Genomic DNA, 17829 nt, shown 5'->3' with positions numbered 1-17829 from the left:
CAAAAAAATGTGAAATCTTGCCTTTTACAATGACAGAGATGAAACTAGAGAATATTGGGCTCAGCGAAATAAGTCAGTCAGAAAGATAATTACCATATGGCCTCACTCATATGTGGAATTTAAGAGACAAAACAGAGGATCATAGGAGAAAAGAGTTAAAAATAAAATAAAATAAAATCACAAAGGGAGACAAACCATGAGAAACTCTTAATCATAGCAAACAAACTGAGGATTGCTGGAGGGGAGTGCATAGAGGGATGGGGTAACTGGGTGATGGACATTAAGGAGGGCACATGATGTAATGAGCACTGGATATTATATAAGACTGATGAGAGATGCTTTTTTGACTCAGTCAATTGAGCACCTTCTTTTGGCTCAGGTCATGATCCCAGGGTCCTGGGCCTGAGTCCCTCATGGGGCTCCCTACTCAGTGGGGAGCCTGCTTCTCCCTCTCCCTCTGCTTGCCACTCTGCCTACTTGTGCTCTTTATCGCTCTGTCAAATAAATAAATAAAATCTTAAAAAAAAAAAAAGACTGATGAATCACTGACCTCTACCTCTGAAACTAATAATACATCCTATGTTAATTGAATTTAAATTTAAAAAAAATTTTTAAATGAACTCTCATTTTCCCAAGTTAAAAAAAAAAAAAGATATATCCATGAAACAAGACACTATTTTTAAAAAGAGAACTCTTGGGAATTCTAAATATGACAGCAAAGATGAAAAGTTTAATGCACTAAATAATAAAATGAGGATAATAATAATAAATAAGCTAATAATAATAAATAATAAGTAATAAGCTAAATAAATAATGAGAAAATTCCCAGAAAGAATAGGAAAAAGAGAAAGAAATAGAAAAGAGAAAAAGGGTTTTATTTGGTTATTTTTGTTTTTTAGATAGAAGATTAATCCAGAAAGGCCCATATCTAGAAAAAGAGTAGTGAAAACAGAAAAAGAGAGGGAGAGAGGGAAAACAGAAACAGGAAGGAAGAAAGAAATGTAATCCTTATGAATGATGCAGCACATATGTAGTTGGGGTTGAAGCAATTTAGCACACCGTAGAACATTAAGCCAACAACGGCAAAAATGGAGAACCATCAAAATTTACAGTAATCCTCAAGACTCAGGAACTTGCAGTCCCAGATACTTGAGAGTTAAGGCAAAGAAAACCAAAGAAAGGCTATGTGAAGGCGGTTTGAGAAGCAATCAGAGCTTCTATTCCCTCCCAGCTCTGTATCATTGAGTCTACACCCTGCTCTTCCCCACACCCGTTAGAAAATGGTAGGTTTATTCTTTGAAGAAATTCTTTGTGGATTGGTGGTCAAACCGCCCAGCCATTGGTTTTGGGAACAGAACCACAAACTAGGGCATAGAGTGACCATAAAATGGTGAGACTCCCAGCCCTATTTCCCCAGGTGGCTACCAGAACACTGGCAGCATAACCCTATGAACTTGACAAAAGAAAAGAAAAGTTTCTTTCTGGAGAATGCGACCAGCCCAAGAAAAAAGACCAGAAAATGGGGACCTGGGTGCCTCAGCTGGTTAAGTGTCTGCCTTCAGCTCTGACTCAGGGTCCTGGGATCCAGCCCTGGTCGGGCTCTCTATTCAACAGGGAATCTGCTTCTCCCTCTCCCTGTGGGATCTCTCTCACCCTTGCTTTCTCTCAAATATGTAAATAAAATCTTTTTTTTAAAAAAAGACAATCTAAATCCTTTAATTTTAGAAAAAACTAAATCATGTTTCCTACAATAATCAGTGCTTCATGCTACGGTGAAGCTCAGTCAACAAGCCCCAAGTACAAGCCCAGAGATTCCAATTAGTTTCTTAATCTTCTACTCTAATACAAAGCAGACATCCAAGGATTACCAGATTCCTAAGGAAAGCTGAAAACAAGAAAACTAGATAATAAAACAAGTAGATAAAAACAACTTGAAGGAAAAAAAAAAAAAAACAACTTGAAGGAAGCAAAATAAATAAGGATTAAAGAAATTAAACAGTGCAATTAAGGGTAGCCTAGGTGACTCAGTCAGTTGAGTGTACAACTCTTGGTTTCAGCTCAGGTCATGATCTCCTGGTTCTGGGACTGTGCTCACATCTGGCTCCATGCTCAGTGGGAAGTCTACTTGAGATTTTCTCTCTCTCTCTCTCCCCCCTGCCCCTCCTCCACGAGCATGTTTTTTCTCTCTCTCTAAAATTAAAAAAAAAAAAAAAATCATTAGTACTCTCAGTAAAATAAGATACAGTGTTATACCCTTCAAACAATGATAGGAAAGTATGAAAAAGAACATCCAAGTTACAAAAAAGAGAAATATTAGTGTAAGGGCCTGGTTAGCCAGAGGAATGTATTTGCAAATCCCAGATACAGGGGTGGGCCAGGCCAGATGGAGACATCCAATCAGTGGGGTGTGCATATATTTACTGTGGTGAGTTGAAATCCCATTGGCTACCTGTGTGTGGGTCGGGCTCATCCACCTATATAAAGGTTAGTTTGTGAGGCTGGGAGTAGTAGGAGTAGTAGGAGGAGTTAAAATAGCCATTGCAGGGCGCCTGGGTGTCTCAGTGGGTTAAAGCCTCTGCCTTCCACTCGGGTCATGGTCCCAGGGTCCTGGGATCGAGCCCCACATCGGGCTTCTCTGCTTGGCTGGGAGCCTGCTTCCTCCTCTCTCTCTCTGCCTGCCTCTCTGTCTACTTGTGATCTCTGTCTGTCAAATAAAACATAAAAAATCTTAAAAAAAAAAAAAAAGAATAGCCGTTGGGATAGCCATTAGGGTAGTCTTCGGGAGAGTCTGAGCGTCGTGGTCATCATGGTCGTCGGGGGCATGGTGGCTGTCCTGGTCATCGTAGTCGTAGGCAGCGGCGCCAAGCCGAACGGCCTCGCCATGGAGCAGCCTCGCTGTGGAACCACCACGAGCGGCCTCACCGCCCCGAGCTGCGGCGCCGCCACAAGTGGCCTTGCCAGAGTGGCATCATTCTGGGGAGTGGCCCTGTCCAGAGAGCGACCTCAGCAGCAGCGGCCTTGTCCTAGGAGCAGCCTTGTCCAGAGTGGCCTCTTCTTGGGAGCAGCCCCATCAGGGGAGCAGCCTCACTGGAGCAGCCTCATTCCGGGGAGCCGCCCTGTCCGGGATCTGCCTCATCCAGGCAGCAGCCTCATCTGGAGTGGCCTCATCCTGGGAGCAGCCTCCTCCAGAGCGGCCTCATTGGAAGCAGCGTCATGGGGAGCAGAGTCTGCGTCATCAGGGTTGTTGTCCTCGTCATCATCGCCTCTTTGTCGTCGGGAGCGGCCTCATCCACAGCGGCCTCGTTGGCAAGCAGCCTCATCCAGAGTGGCCTTGTTGGGGTCGTCGTCGCCTCCTCGAGTGGCCTCGTCTGCAGAGCGGCCCCGTCCAGAGCGGCCTTCTTGGGAGTGGCCTTGTCAGGGTCATCGTCGTCATCTCTTAGTAAGAGATGGCCCCCACCAGGCAGTTTGATTTTCAATGCTTGGCACGAAATAAAGCTTTGTTTGATTTTTGCTTTGTTTTAGTCTCATTCCTTTGATCACGGTCCCTAATAATTAGAAATTAATAAACATTATGGTAATAATGAGAAACTGAAAAGAAGGATCAGAAAAAAAAGTGGAGGTATTCTCCTAAAAAGGAGAGTAAGACACAGAGGGAACAATAGAAAAGAAAAAATAAAGACATTAGAGGATCAACTGCAGGATTTCCAATATCTAATTAACAAGAGTTTCAGAAACAGGGAACAGAAAACCAAGGGGAGGAAATCATCAATAAAGTAATTCAAACAAATTTCTCAGAAGTGAAAGATGGGAGTTTCCGGATTTCCTGAAAGGGCCCTGAGGGCCCAGCATAATAAGTGAAAATAGGCCCAGGCCCAGGAACATTTACTGTGTTTCAGAACACTGGAGACAAAGGGAAGATCCTTTCTGTCTTGACTACTACAGGATATTCTCCACCAAAACAAGAGAGTAAACCAAGAAAGAGGAAGAGATAAGGAATCCAACTCGGAAGAAAAACAGGAAATTCCAAGGTTGCTAAGGAAAGGAATGTCCTAAAATGACAGCTCTGCAACAGCATGGAGAGCACTCAACCCAGACAAAATTGGATTGGCGGGGGGATGGGGAGGCTCTATTTAAGCAAAAGAGACTGGTAGATTACCAAATTTTGGTTGATCTGTGTCAATCTGAAGGTAGATACAAAGAACATTATGTAAATAGAGTGGAAGTAGGAGTGGAGGGGCAACAATTAATTTCAGGAAAAACAAAAAGAAAAGAAACAACCACAGTCTACAATGTTCAACTGTGAATTGTAATTGCCTAGACAAGTTATGTAAGTACAGAAGTTGATTTAATCAACGCGTGTATTATCTTGGGAGCATGTGACACAGGAACAGAGGAGAAGATGATGTAAGAGAATTGGATGCTTATTTACCATAACAGGTGATAGAAAATGTCTAGAAGTCACAAATCAAAGCAGTCTAATCTAGGCATATTATTTGGAAGTGACAAGATATATACTCCAGAAGAAATGGCTGAGAGAATCAAAAGTGGTTGTCTCTATGAAGGGGTACTGGAAGTAGTGTGAAGAACAATGCAGGAGACCACTGTATTTTGTTATAAACTTTTTAATACTATTTAACTTTCTAAATGATGTACATGTATACTTTTAATAAAGCAATTGATATTTAAAAATATGTCCTATTTTTTCAAAATGAGAAAATAAAACAAGTGTAAAGGATTTTAGTTCATAATTAGATCAATGAGTCAACAGGGGGATGGACTACTGACTCGTCCAGATAAGAACTGGTCTTACTCCCCTCTTTTCCAGCACCTAGCATGAAGTAGGAACTCAGTAAATTACTTCTTTAATTGATCATTCTATGGATAAGTATTTTAGGCTACATCAAGAGAATGATAGGGGAAAAGTTAATAGATAACACTCACTGAACACTCACTATGTATCAGTCTTTGGTCTAAGTCCTGGGCATATATTGCATCATTTAATTTTTACAATCCCGTGAGGAAAATGCTGACATTGTCCCATTTTAGTGACAAGGGAACTGAAGGAGAGAGTATGTCATATAGTTCATTCTAAGTTACACAGCTACAAAGTATCAAAGCTGAATCTACACCTCCTCTGGCTGGCTCTGGAGTCTCCACTCTTTGCTAAACTTCACAGCCAAGGAGGAGTTGTCCTAGGGGCATTCCACACTTGGAATAATCTGTTCTGTTTTGAACACACTCTCTCTCCCTTTCTTTAGTAGTGGACTGTAATAGGATGTGAGAAGACCAAAAACCACACAAGCGGGTGTGGGAATAGAAATAGTTTGTCAATGATGAAAATCATGTCTAATGTCTAATCATCTTTCAAGGAGGCTGATAATGAAGAGGCAAGAACTTATTCCTTGTGTCCCAAGCAGTAATGTTAGAACCAATGACAGAGATTATCTGAAGCTATATTTCAGTTTCAGGAAGAACTTATGCACTGCTCAATGGGAAGTCAATTGCTTTAAAAACTAGATAGTTCCATTACTGAAAATCATTAGCTCATCACACTCCAGGCTTAGAAGAAAATCTAGACATTTCATCAATCAACCTCAGAATGCTTAAATCACCTTTACATTATCCTCCTCAAAGGTATTCTCAAACATTTCAGAGATAAAGAACACAGAAAGGGAAGTACACTCTTAAAAAATATTTAAATCAAAGTTAAACATACACACAATTTAAGGAGTTTAATAGTTCTACAATATTTTTTTAATTTATTTATTTTTTTCAGCGTAACAGTATTCATTGTTTTTGCACCACACCCAGTGCTCCATGCAATCCGTGCCCTCTCTAATACCCACCACCTGGTTCCCCCAACCTCCCACCCCCCCACCACTTCAAAACCCTCAGATTGTTTTTCAGAGTCCATAGTCTCTCATGGTTCACCTCCCCTTCCAATTTCCCTCAACTCCCTTCTCCTTCTACAAGATTTGTTACAAAAAGTTCCTCACTGGAGGCAACCACTTTCAATTTTTTTTTTAGGCGATTCTTCTGGAAATTTTTATCTCTATATTTCTAAATATCTCCTTATATTGCCACTTCTTGATTTTTCAGGATTAGGCATTCTCCAATTACTTTCCACAATGTTATGATTTTATTCTCTTTCACTCCCCACCCACAATATACCCTCTCCATCTCTTTACTATTTAAACATAGTTTATGTAATTTTGGTTATTTACTTTGGTTATTTAGTGTTTATATTATTATAACTAAACACTACTCAGAATTGAATCATGATGCAAACCATGATTATTTTCCTTTCCTAAACATCTTCGTGATGCCTCTGAAATTAATAAAAATCTCCCTTTTTTGCCTTTGCTTATTTTTTTAGTGTACTTAGTAATACAAATCCTCCATTTTCTATTCAATATATGAATTTCTTCTTGAGACAGTCATACACATCAGGTTTCTAGCCATTTTACCCCTAAAGAAGCCTGTCTCAGAGCCTCCCAGCTTTTCCTAATGTGGACTGGCTACTCTCCATGCTTAGTGCACAGTTACGCTATCTGGGAACTGCCCTTACCATCACCTGGAGATTCCCATCACCTTTCTCCTGTTTCCTGTATCTCTTGTATCACTCTTAATTTGGTTTTCTCCATTGTTTTAGTGGCGTTCATCCCACAGCAGCTTCTTAAGAAAGGTTGTGTGGGAGGTAAAAGAATTTTAATATTTCAAGACTAAATATATCTTTATTCTACCTCACACTTGATTCTAAATTGCATTCTAGCTTCTACTATTACTATTGAAATGTCATTCTGATAACCGTTCTTTGCATGACCAGTTTTGTCTCCCTTGAAGTTTTTAAGATTGTCCCCTTGTCTTGAGTGTCCTGAAATTTCACAATACTGTGCCCTGGGTGTGGGTCTATTTTCTTGCATTGTGCTGGGCACTCAATAGGCAATTTCAGACAGGAAACTCATGTCTTCCAGTTCTGGGAAATGTACTTGAATTACTTTGTTGATGACTTCCTCCCCTTGGTTTGTTCTGTTCCCTCTTTTGGACACTTTTATTCAGAAACTGCACTTCCCAGGCTGATCCTCTTATTATTCTATCTTTAATTTATCACCGATGTTTCTATCTTATTTCTTTCTAATTTCTGGGGTAGTTCCTCAACAGCATCTTCCCAACCTTCTGTTGAAATATTCACTTTTTGTGCCGTTTTGTTAATTTCTGAGAGCATTTTTTGTTCTATTGATTGCCTTTTCTAAAAGCATCTTATTTTCATTTTATGATTAAAATATTTTTTCTATTTCTAAAGACATTAATAATAGTTTTTCTCCTTGAAGTGTTTTTCTCTTTCCATAAATCTCCTTTTTTCTCTCTCTTTGCATTGGCTTTTCTAGTTGTTTATTTCATTATTTTGGTCTCTTTCATTTGAGGCTGTTCTTGGGGGTCTTGTATTCCTTGGTTATCTGCTTATATTAAATAGGGACTTAAAAACTGGCTGGAAGCTCTGGCCTTTCAATGGAGTTTGGCCAATTTTGGTTTCACTATAGTGGAACCTAGCTGGGTTGTTTGGTGGGGAACCTCCAACATCAGAAACATCAGGTATTTCTTCTTGGATTGGTCAGATACACCAGAGTATACTCTTCTGTTCTGTTTGGAAGTTGGGGTCCCAGCTCACAGAATTCTAAGAGCCCATGGGTGTGTTTGGATAATATTTCTGCCATGGTCCTCAACTATGCTGTAGAAGCAAACAAGTAGAGTGAGTAAGAGCATGAGCTCTGAAGCCAGGATTGATATACAGCTTTGCCACTGCATGACCTCAGGCAAATTATTTAGCTCCTCTGTGCCTCTGCTACCTTATCTGTAAAATAGGGTTGGACTAGTTTTCTAGGCTCTATAACAAATCACTACAATATAGAAACTTAAGACAATATGCATTTATTATCTCACAACTTCCATGGAGTCAAGACATGACTTAGGTGGGGATTCTGCTCAGGAACCCATACAGCTGCAATCCCAGTATTAGCTGGGCTGTGATCTTATCTGGAAGCTTACTGCTTTTAAGTTCATTCAAATTGCTTGTAGAATTCATTTTCTTGTGTCTGTAAGACTGAGAACCCCTGATTCTTACTGGTTGTCAGCTGAAGGCCACCCTCAGATCCTAGAGGTTTTCCTCAGCTACTAAAAGTAGCTTCAGGTCCATGCAACATAGCTGCTTACTCCATCAAGCCAGCAAAGAGAGTGACCAAAGCTAGTCTGCTACCAAAATGGAACCTTATGTAATATTACATAATCATGAGAGTGACATCTATCATCTTTACCATATTCTAGTTAGAAGCAAGTCCCAGATCCCATTCACACTCAAGGGAAAGCAATTATACAAGGGATGTGAACACCAATTATATATATTTTTTATATAAGTATATGCATATAATTATATACAAATATATAAATTTTATATATAAAATAAATTCTATTTATATTATTATATATAATTATATAAACTTATTTATATAAGTTTTTATAAAATAAATTATATATAAAAATAAATTATCTATAAACATATATTTATATATTTGTATATAATATACAATAACTTATTCCTTTATAATTATATATTTATGATAAATACATAATTATATAATGTATATTTGTATATTTATATATTATATGTTTATTATAATTATATAGTATATATTTATATCTTACATATTGTGATTATATATTGATATTAATATAACAAATACATAATTATAAAAGAATATGTTATTTTTATATGATATATATTTATGTATAATATATAATTTAAGTATATAATATATATAAGATACTTTTATACTTAAGTATAAGTATTTAAGTATGTAATTATAATTACATATAAGTATATACTTCTTTGAGGTAAAATGGCTAGAAACCTGATGTGTATGAATGCCTCAAGAAGAAATTCAGATATTGAACAGAAAATGGAGGATTTGTGTATATACACATATATACACATATATATAATTTATATATTATTATATAATTGTCATAATTATATAATAAGTATAAAAAATTTCAATCAGTCAATGCCTGGTTTATTGTTAGCATTGAATAAATATTAGCAATTTTTTTCATTATTATTCTATTGGAAGATATTTGATGATATAGAAATATATCAAAGAAATCCTATAAAGTAAAAAACCAAGTTGCTGAGTGAGGGACAATATATTACCTTTTTTAAAAAAAAATTTAAAACATACAAATATATATACTCATACATATATAGGGAATTTTTTAATTAACCATTAATATTTGGGGGTGTCAGTTAAGGCTACCCAGAACTGCAGCACAGGTGAGAATGTTGGGAGTCCCATGATCTTTAAGGATCCTTTGAACCCTGAGAGTCTAAGAAATTATTGATCTAGTCCAACTATACCTTAGCTGACCTCAGACTAGCAGTGCCAGTAAAAACTCGAAACTTTCTTCTAAATCCATACTTCTGGCTAGATATTTTTTAAGATTTTATTTATTTATTTGAGAGAGAGAGACAGTGTGAGAGAGAGAAGAGTGAGCGGCAGCTGGAGGCAGGGAGGGCAGAGGGAGAGGGAAAAGCAGGTTCCCCACTGAGCAGGGACTCCACCCCCACCAATGCAGGGCTTGACCCCAGGACCCTCAGAACATGACCTGAGCTGAAGGCAGATGGTTAACCAACTGAGCAACCCATTCAGCCCTAGGCTAGATCTTAGTCCCCTAACAATACAATTGAACTCAGCAACAATTGACTGAGAATACTTTATACATAAAGCACTGACTTTGATGCTATAAGAAATAAAAGAGTATTGAAAGAGGTGGTCTTGGAGTGAATCAGATGAAACCACAAGAAACAGTAGGAAAAAATACAAGGCAGGTATGATTAAAAGCTAAACCTCTACCATCAATGACACCACTTGTTAATGTTTCTATATATCTGTTCTTCTGGCTCCTTCACAGTTTTTCATCTTGGAAGGCAATCCCTTAAGTGTACATCCATCTCATTGTGGCCAAGGGGAAGGCTCATCCTGATTGACTCTGACCCATCAGAATTCTGTCTGTGGTCAGGAGTGGGTCTATCCCACTAAATGTCAGTAGTGTCTCCTTCTAGTCATAATGATCAAGAATATCCCCCCACACATTTTCAACTACATTTGGGAATAACTACTCAAAGCTGACAACCACACCTCTCTCTTCTCCTTTTTTTTTTTTTTTTTCAACTAGTCTCCATGTTCAAGCTCTCCAACATAGAGCTTAAACTCACAACAACACTGAGATCAATACCTGAGCAGCGATCAAGAGTTGGATATTTGGACACTTAAAGACTGAGCCACCCAGGGGACCCTACGCTCTCTTTTTAAAAAGGTAACTGCTTGCCACACAATGGAGGAGCAGCAGAACGGAATTTGGGGCAATAACTACGATAGTACAGTATCATCATCCCCATTATAGAATTAAGAAAACTCAGGCTCAGAAAGTTGTAACATGTCCAAAGTTACTCTGTGATCAAAGGCAAGCCACTTAACTTCTCCGATGCCTAATTACTTCTTCTATTATAGGAAGCTAATAATACCATCAGAAAGTTTGCAAACTTGGTGCTTACACAAGTTGAACACACATACACGCAAACATGTGGTACAATGACACATTAACCTGCCTCCACTCCAGAAGAGAACAATGAAAATCTTAGAGATGACATCAAATGGCCTCTCCCAAAACTGTCTCAAATAGTATGATCTCACATTCTTTCTCAGTTAAAATACTGTGAGTTAGTGAAAGAGCACTCACTCTTGTGTGTATGTGTACATATGTGGGTGGGAAAATAGGCAGAGTAAGCTTTTTCTGACTTAATTTCTGTCCTCAGCAGCCCTGCAGAAAAAACACTACTCAGTTGGCAACTATGATAGATCAGCCCTTAAGACTGACAATTCTCAGAGGAATTTGATGTGATCCCCAGGGGTGGGCTATCTGAGCACACTTGAAAGGAACAAGACCCAAGCAATTAGGATCCAGGGTCTTAGTCAGTGTGCCCTGAGTTAGCTCACCATCCCATTGTTTATCTCACTCCTGCGCTGCAGACCCTGTTACTACTCAGGCACAACTGCTCTAAGTGCCTTCCTAGCAACATCCTACTCACGCACAGGAGCCTCTTCCAAAAACACACCCAGTGCCTGGAAAATCCTTCCCTGCCCTCTGAACAGCCTTCTTCATTCCCACCCCAGTCTCAGGTCCTGAAGTCCCAGCCTCCCCAGTTGTCAAGGCTCCACTGATTAACCAGAAAAAGAAGGTAATTTCCTAGAGTCTCTACCATTACACACTCACCTAAAAGGCCTTTCACCTGTTGTTCAAAAACCCAAGATAAGTATTTCCCAAAGAATAGCTGTTTATTGGTTGGTCTTTTACCTCACCAGTCTTCCTCATTCTTTCCACAGATAAGTCTGAAGAGGGTAGAAATGGTGTCCAACTTATTTGCAAAGTATCTAACACAATGCTATGCTACTCATTCATTCATTCATTCATTCATTCATTCAACAGGTGATAGCATCATCTCTGTACGAGGCTGAATAAGACTCTGCCCTCTTATAGATGAACAGGAGATAGAGAATATAGACATTTACAATACAGAACGATGCTTGCCCCCATGGGGCTGCTTTCAAAGCCCCCTCAAGTTGTATGCAGAATTCATCCCCTTGTGTCTGTAGAACTGATGACCCTATGATTAAGAAATAGGGAATTAAGGAAGACTACACAAACAGGGTAGCATGAGGTTGCCCTATTCTTCCCAGGTAGAGAGTAGAAAGACGGCATTTCAGAAAAAGTGAACAGTAGATTTGGGGGAACATCATCAAGAAGACATGACCACCAGATGACCTGTGAGCTGGACCCTGGGCATTCGGAGACTCCTCATCCTTTCCCCATTCCTTAGCATGTAGATTCTGCTTGCCTTTGCTGCTCCCAGAGGCTGCTCCAAGGGCCTACTCTTGAGATAGTAATGTGATGTTAAGAATGCCTGTACAGGGGCATTTGGGTGGCTGGTTAAGCCTCTGCCTTCAGCTCAGGTCGTGGTCTCAGGGTCCTGGGATGGAGCCCTGTATTGGGCTCCCTGCTCAGTGGGGAGCCTGCTTTCCCCCTCTCTGCCTGCCTGTCTGCCTACTTGTGATATCTCTCTCTGTGTCAAATAAATAAGTAAAATATTAAAAAAAAAAAAAATGCCTGCACAGCATATGTGACTAAACCCTGTTAAGGTCTCTTTGTAAACTTTTAAGGCTTGGCAGGTAAGTATGGGGATCAATTCACCTTGCTGCCACCCAAGACAAACCTCCCTTTGCTTATTAAAACTACCACCTACCGACCTGGAGTGGCCTGTCTCTTCAGGCTCTCTCTGAGCTGTGAGTACAGGGGCCAGTTTCAAGTTACACTAAGAAAGCTCTTGAGAGTGTTATTAACTAACAGCAGCACAGAAGCCTAGCACAAAGTCTATTCAAACAATAGTCAAAGTTTGAAGGGAGAGTAGCAAGGTGATAAGTTTGGGCAAGTAGGCAAGTAGGCAGAGGCCTTATTAAGAAAGGCTTGCATGCCTAATGAAGAGGTTGAAATGTGAAGTCACTGAAGCATTTTGAATCAGAGAATGATAAGATCAGTTACTGTGTCAGAAAGAAGCCCCTGCCCCCTGCACCTGGCAGAAGGAGCAGAACAGGTGAAGGGCACAGAACAGAGAGGCTTTAGGAAAGATCTGGCAGGAGATGATGGCCCTGAACTAGGGTAATGATGGTACAAGTAGAAAGAAAGGGACAGATCAAGGAGAAGTTGATGAGGTATAACTCACGAGAGAGAGTATGGGGAGACTCACCTCATCAATACCAAGACTGCGGGAGGGTGAGCAGATATGGAGAAGAGCCTAGTTCGGGACCTATTGGCTTAGAGATGCCTGTGGGACTTGCATGTGGAGATATCCAGGAAGGGTGGAAGGGTCAAGGGCTCAGTCCAAGGTTGGGTTGAGATGAACATATGTGAGAGTCACACCCATAGAGATGGTGGCTGAGGCCATGGCAGGTGATGATGAAATTCCCCAAGGAGAGGATATGGAGGGAGGAGAAAAGAGGACTCAAAGTGGACTTCTAGGAACACATACAAAGTCATCTAGAGACCACACAGAAACTGAGACAAACTAATTGTGGTTGATTCCTTTGGATCCTGACACCGTATCTTCTCTTTCATACAACACAGGTCCTGGACAAATTAGATCAATAATACCTTGCACAATATTATATTGGAAGGCTTAAAGTGATATGTACAGTCAAAATTATAACAAATTGTGTCTCCTTCCCTGCTCAAATCAAGGCATAACATGCTTGCCCTATAGCTATGTGGCCCTATTTGCATAGGAGCATGACTCCCCAAAAGCATCTTTTGTTCCCATGCAAAGTCATCTTTGCTTGAGCCCTACTGCATTCCTCTGTAAGTAAAGGTAGAATTAGAGGAAGAAAGACACAGAAAGTCTCTTTCCCTTTCCTGGAGCTGTATTTGGGATGAGTCCTGAGCATTAAGACACTAAGTTAAATGACACAAGATATCCAGATTGATAGAGGTGGGTCTCCAATGACCAACAACTCTAAGGAATGGATAAAAATTTCAATAACATATGAGATAAAAGATTTTTTCCTCTTTATTGTAATAGCTGTGTGTGTGTGCGTGCGTGCGCGTGCACGCACACGTGAAGCTAATGGAACACATTTTAAACTCCAATTTCCACCATGTGATGACCAGTAACAATTTATTTAAATCTTGATTTCCATGAAGCAGAGACTTTTCCACTTATAGAAAACTCAAGAATAGGCAAAACTGATCTTTGCTGATTAGCAGTCATGATAGTGGGTATATCTAGAGGGTGGTTATTAACTGGAAGGGAATTGTACAGAATTCTATGGGGTAATGGAAATATTCTATATCTTGATCTGGGTGGTAGTTACATAGGTGATACATACATAAAAATTCTTCATGTCCTGCAACTAAGACCTTTGTATCTTACTACATGTAAATTCTATATTAGTAAAAATAGATAATCTGAAACAAAATAGATATGGCATACATTCCTACACACACACACAACAGACACCCAACAAGGTCTATGTTGTCCAGGAAAGAAAACAAATTAAAAGTAGACTGACATGATCCGATGAGCGCTGGGTGTCACATGCAACTGATGAAGCATTGAACACTACATCAAAAACTAATGATGTACTGTATGTTGAATTAATTGAACTTAATTTAAAAAAAAAAGAAAGAAAAGAAGACTGGTCCACTTGAAGTGGAATGAACTGAAGGCCCTGGTGAGATCCAAGAGCTGACATAATGAGAAAGGGAGTGACAGAGCAGGGAGGTCAGGAACCATGATCAGGGTGGGCTGCAGGCCTCTAGGACCACATGGGTGAAGCAACCCCACTAGACAGCAAAATCCAAAATGAGGCTATGTTGTGAAAAGCTACAATGGAAAAGAGGTGATGATCTTTGGAACAGAGGAGATCTCTAAGAGAAGGAACATCAGAGGGATCAGCTATGTGGTCACTAATGCTCACCAAAAAGCATGGCTGGAGTAGGAATTCCAGGTGTCAAAGATCTCAAAGCATTTGAGGAAGTAGCCAAGGAGACAGGAGATGATAGCTTGAGATAACAGCAAACCACTCAAGTGACTCATGAATGGTTTTTGATTATGAGAGTAAAGAGGGAAAAAATAAGTAACTGGTTTAGGGTAAGGAACTCTGAAAAATGAGGTTTTTAAGTGAGAATGAAGTTAAAGGTCAGTGTTAAATCCCTGGAGGGAGGAAAAAACTGATGTTAGGTCACCTTCTCTTTGTTTCAACAGCCGTCTGTGCCATGCAACTGTAACAAAGCATCCCAGGTCAGAGTTCCTTAAGGACAGTGCCTTCACAATGCCTGGGGGTCAATGAGTGTTGCAATAGAAAAAGAGAAAGGAAAGAAGGGAGGGATGAAAGGAAGGATCTATTATAAAGAAAACCTCAGTTGTATTTTTTTTTTAATCTTTAATTTTTTAATTTCTTTTCAGTGTACCAGAATTCATTGTTTATGCACCACACCCAGTGCTCCATGCAATATGTGCCCTCTTTAATACCCACCACCATGCTCACCCAACTTCCCACCCCTCTCCCTTCCAAAACCCTCAGTTTGTTTCTCAGAGTCCATAGTCTCTCATTGTTCATCTCCCCAATTTCCCCCAACTCCCTTCTCCTCTCCATCTCCCCATGTCTTCCATGTTATTTCTTATGATGCACAAATAAGTGAAACCATGTGATAATTGACTCTCTCTGCTTGACTTATTTCACTCAGCATAGTCTCTTCCAGTCCCGTTCATGTTGATACAAAAGTCAGGTTGTAATTTTTTAAAGTGCATTAACTACAGCACGGTGGGATAAGCAGGGTTTAAAATTTTACAGGTTGTGAATTACAGAGTTCTGATACTAAAAGGTTACAGAAAAATAATATTTTAAAATGTAAAAATATTTTAAACATTTAAAAACATTTGCATTTATTTGATGTATAGGTGACTAGCTAATTAATGAATAGACCAAGTGTCAAATGATCAGGAGGCTGTCACTTGCTATAGTACTTACCTTCCCCAAAGGTAAGTACTATAATGAGCCCATTCCCCAAGAAGCAGGGTGGAAAGAAGGGAGGGAGCTGATTGGCAATTCCTTTATACACCAGTCATGTTACAAGGGGTGGACTACCCTCGAGTTACTGTAACAGAGTATGATCCAAAAAGCAGCAGCAACAGTATCATCATTGTGCTCACTCCCCTGCAAAGAATAATCCTCAAAGTTTCCTAAGGCAACCCTCCTAAGGTTTCCTCAAGGTAAGCCTAGATGGAATCAAAGTCCTCACACACCCAAGAAGGAAACAGAAGTTTAAGGATTTCTTCTAGGACTTCAGAGGACCTCTCAGAAGTGACCATCTGGTTCAAGGGACACACAATGGCTGAGTCAAGTCAAGAAAGCAGAGGAGGCAGCAGTTCTCAAGAGACTGGCTGGCAGGAATGAGCTGGGCTGCCTCAGAGTCTTGTCATACTTTCCCCAGGCTCTGTCCCCTCTTCAGCTCTTCATCTTTCCCTGCCTTTCTTCCTGGTGGTCTCATCAGAACAAAAATCATTCTGAGGGGGGCACCTGGGTGGCTCAGTGGGTTAAAGCCTCTGCCTTCGGCTCAGGTCATGGTCCCAGGGTCCTGGGATCAAGCCCCACATCAGGCTCTGCTCAGTGGGAAGCCTGCTTCCTCCTCTCTCTCTTCCTGTCTCTCTGCCTGCTTGTGATTTCTGTCTGTCAAATAAATAAATAAAATCTTAAAAAAAAAAAAGATTAAAAAAGTCATTCTGAGAAATCAAAGAATTAGAGCCTAATTAAACCATCTCACCAGGGCATTGTGAAAAGAGGACTATCTAAGCAGGAAAAGTAATCTACAGTGGTGAATTTCTTTGGGAACCTGGAATTGCACCGTCCAGGCACCTACACGTTCAAGTACCTGGGTCAATTCATTAGTATCTGAGAGGCTTGCAGAAAAGCTCAGTCACTGTTGTTCTGGCCCTTGGACAGCTGGCAACTGTGCTGGGGCTTGATTTCACAGTTTCCTTTTCTAGCAGGTGCATTCTGTTTTCCAACTCCTGTACATCAAGATACATTGTACCTGGAGATTTTTTTTTTTATATGTAAGATATCCTCTGAAGTAAATGAAAACACCCTTTCATGAAGTCCCACCAGGTGAAAAATTGTTGCTGTCAGCATCTCTTCAGGCTGCTTTCCCAAAACTATAATAAAATCAGTTCTCACCCCTAAACTTAGAAATTGTCAGAGCTTTTATTTAATGTTTGAAAATATGGGATATGTATGGGGAAGATAAACCTGACCTAACACTTAATGAAAGATCTATTCTCTAATAGGAAACTTAAAGTCCAAAATAGCACAAGTAGGATCAAGTAATTAATTAAGATCAAGTAGTTAATAACTTTCACATGCCTGTCTGTGTCTTTTTAATGCCACCAGAGTAAATGTGTCCTAGATATAAATGCAAAGAATTTCCTCCTGGTTAAACTGAAGATGTAGTGGCTAATCTTTTTTTTTTTTTTTTTTAAGATTTTATTTATTTTTCTTGACAGACAGAAATCACAAGTAGGCAGAGAGGCAGGCAGAGAGAGAGGGGGAAGCAGACTTCCGCTGAGCAGAGAGCCCGATGCGGGGCTCGATCCCAGGACCCTGGGATCATGACCTGAGCCAAAGGCAGAGGCTTTAACCCACTGAGCCACCCAGGCGCCCCTGTAGTGGCTAATCTTGATAATATAATCCAATGATAAAAAATTACTTAATTTCTTTTAAAGTCTCCCAAATTTATAGGCTTAGGCCATGTGTGAAAGAATTTCAGAAATGAACTCAGTCGAAGTGGCAATAGACAAAGAACAAATAAATTGGAGAAACTCCCTAATTACTTTTGGGGAAAATGAGAGCCCTCACAACATATTTTCTTTTTTTAAGATTTTATTCACCTATCTGACAGAGATCACAAGTAGGCAGAACGTCAGGCAGAGAGAGAGAGAGAGAGGAGGAAGTAGGCTCCCCACCGAGCAGAGAGCCCGATGCAGCACTCGATCCCAGGACCCCAACACCATGACCTGAGCCGAAGGCAGAGGCTTAACCCACTGAGCCACCCCACTGCCCTCACAACAGATTTTTAAAAAATCATTCTCAACAAGGGCCATCTGGGTGGTTTAGTCAGTTAAGCCAGGGACTCTTGATTTTGATGCAGGTCATGATCTCTGGGTCCTGA

General features: G+C 40.1%; 2 long non-coding RNA genes across 2 annotated transcripts in view; one reads left to right on the top strand and one right to left on the bottom strand.

The window, feature by feature from the left end:
* The window catches only part of LOC116569349, a 32091-nt gene that overhangs the window by 10352 nt on the left and 3910 nt on the right, over positions 1-17829 (bottom strand). The gene's annotated exons all lie outside the window — the stretch shown is intronic.
* On the top strand, positions 270-14276 carry LOC116569351. The gene is made up of 3 exons (XR_004276991.1): positions 270-298; positions 12811-12818; positions 14185-14276. It is a non-coding gene; the product is annotated as an uncharacterized LOC116569351 (long non-coding RNA).

The sequence above is a fragment of the Mustela erminea genome, chromosome 11, assembly GCF_009829155.1.
Source record: "Mustela erminea isolate mMusErm1 chromosome 11, mMusErm1.Pri, whole genome shotgun sequence".
Classification (NCBI taxonomy): domain Eukaryota; kingdom Metazoa; phylum Chordata; class Mammalia; order Carnivora; family Mustelidae; genus Mustela; species Mustela erminea.
This window is presented reverse-complemented; position numbering and strand designations above follow the sequence as displayed.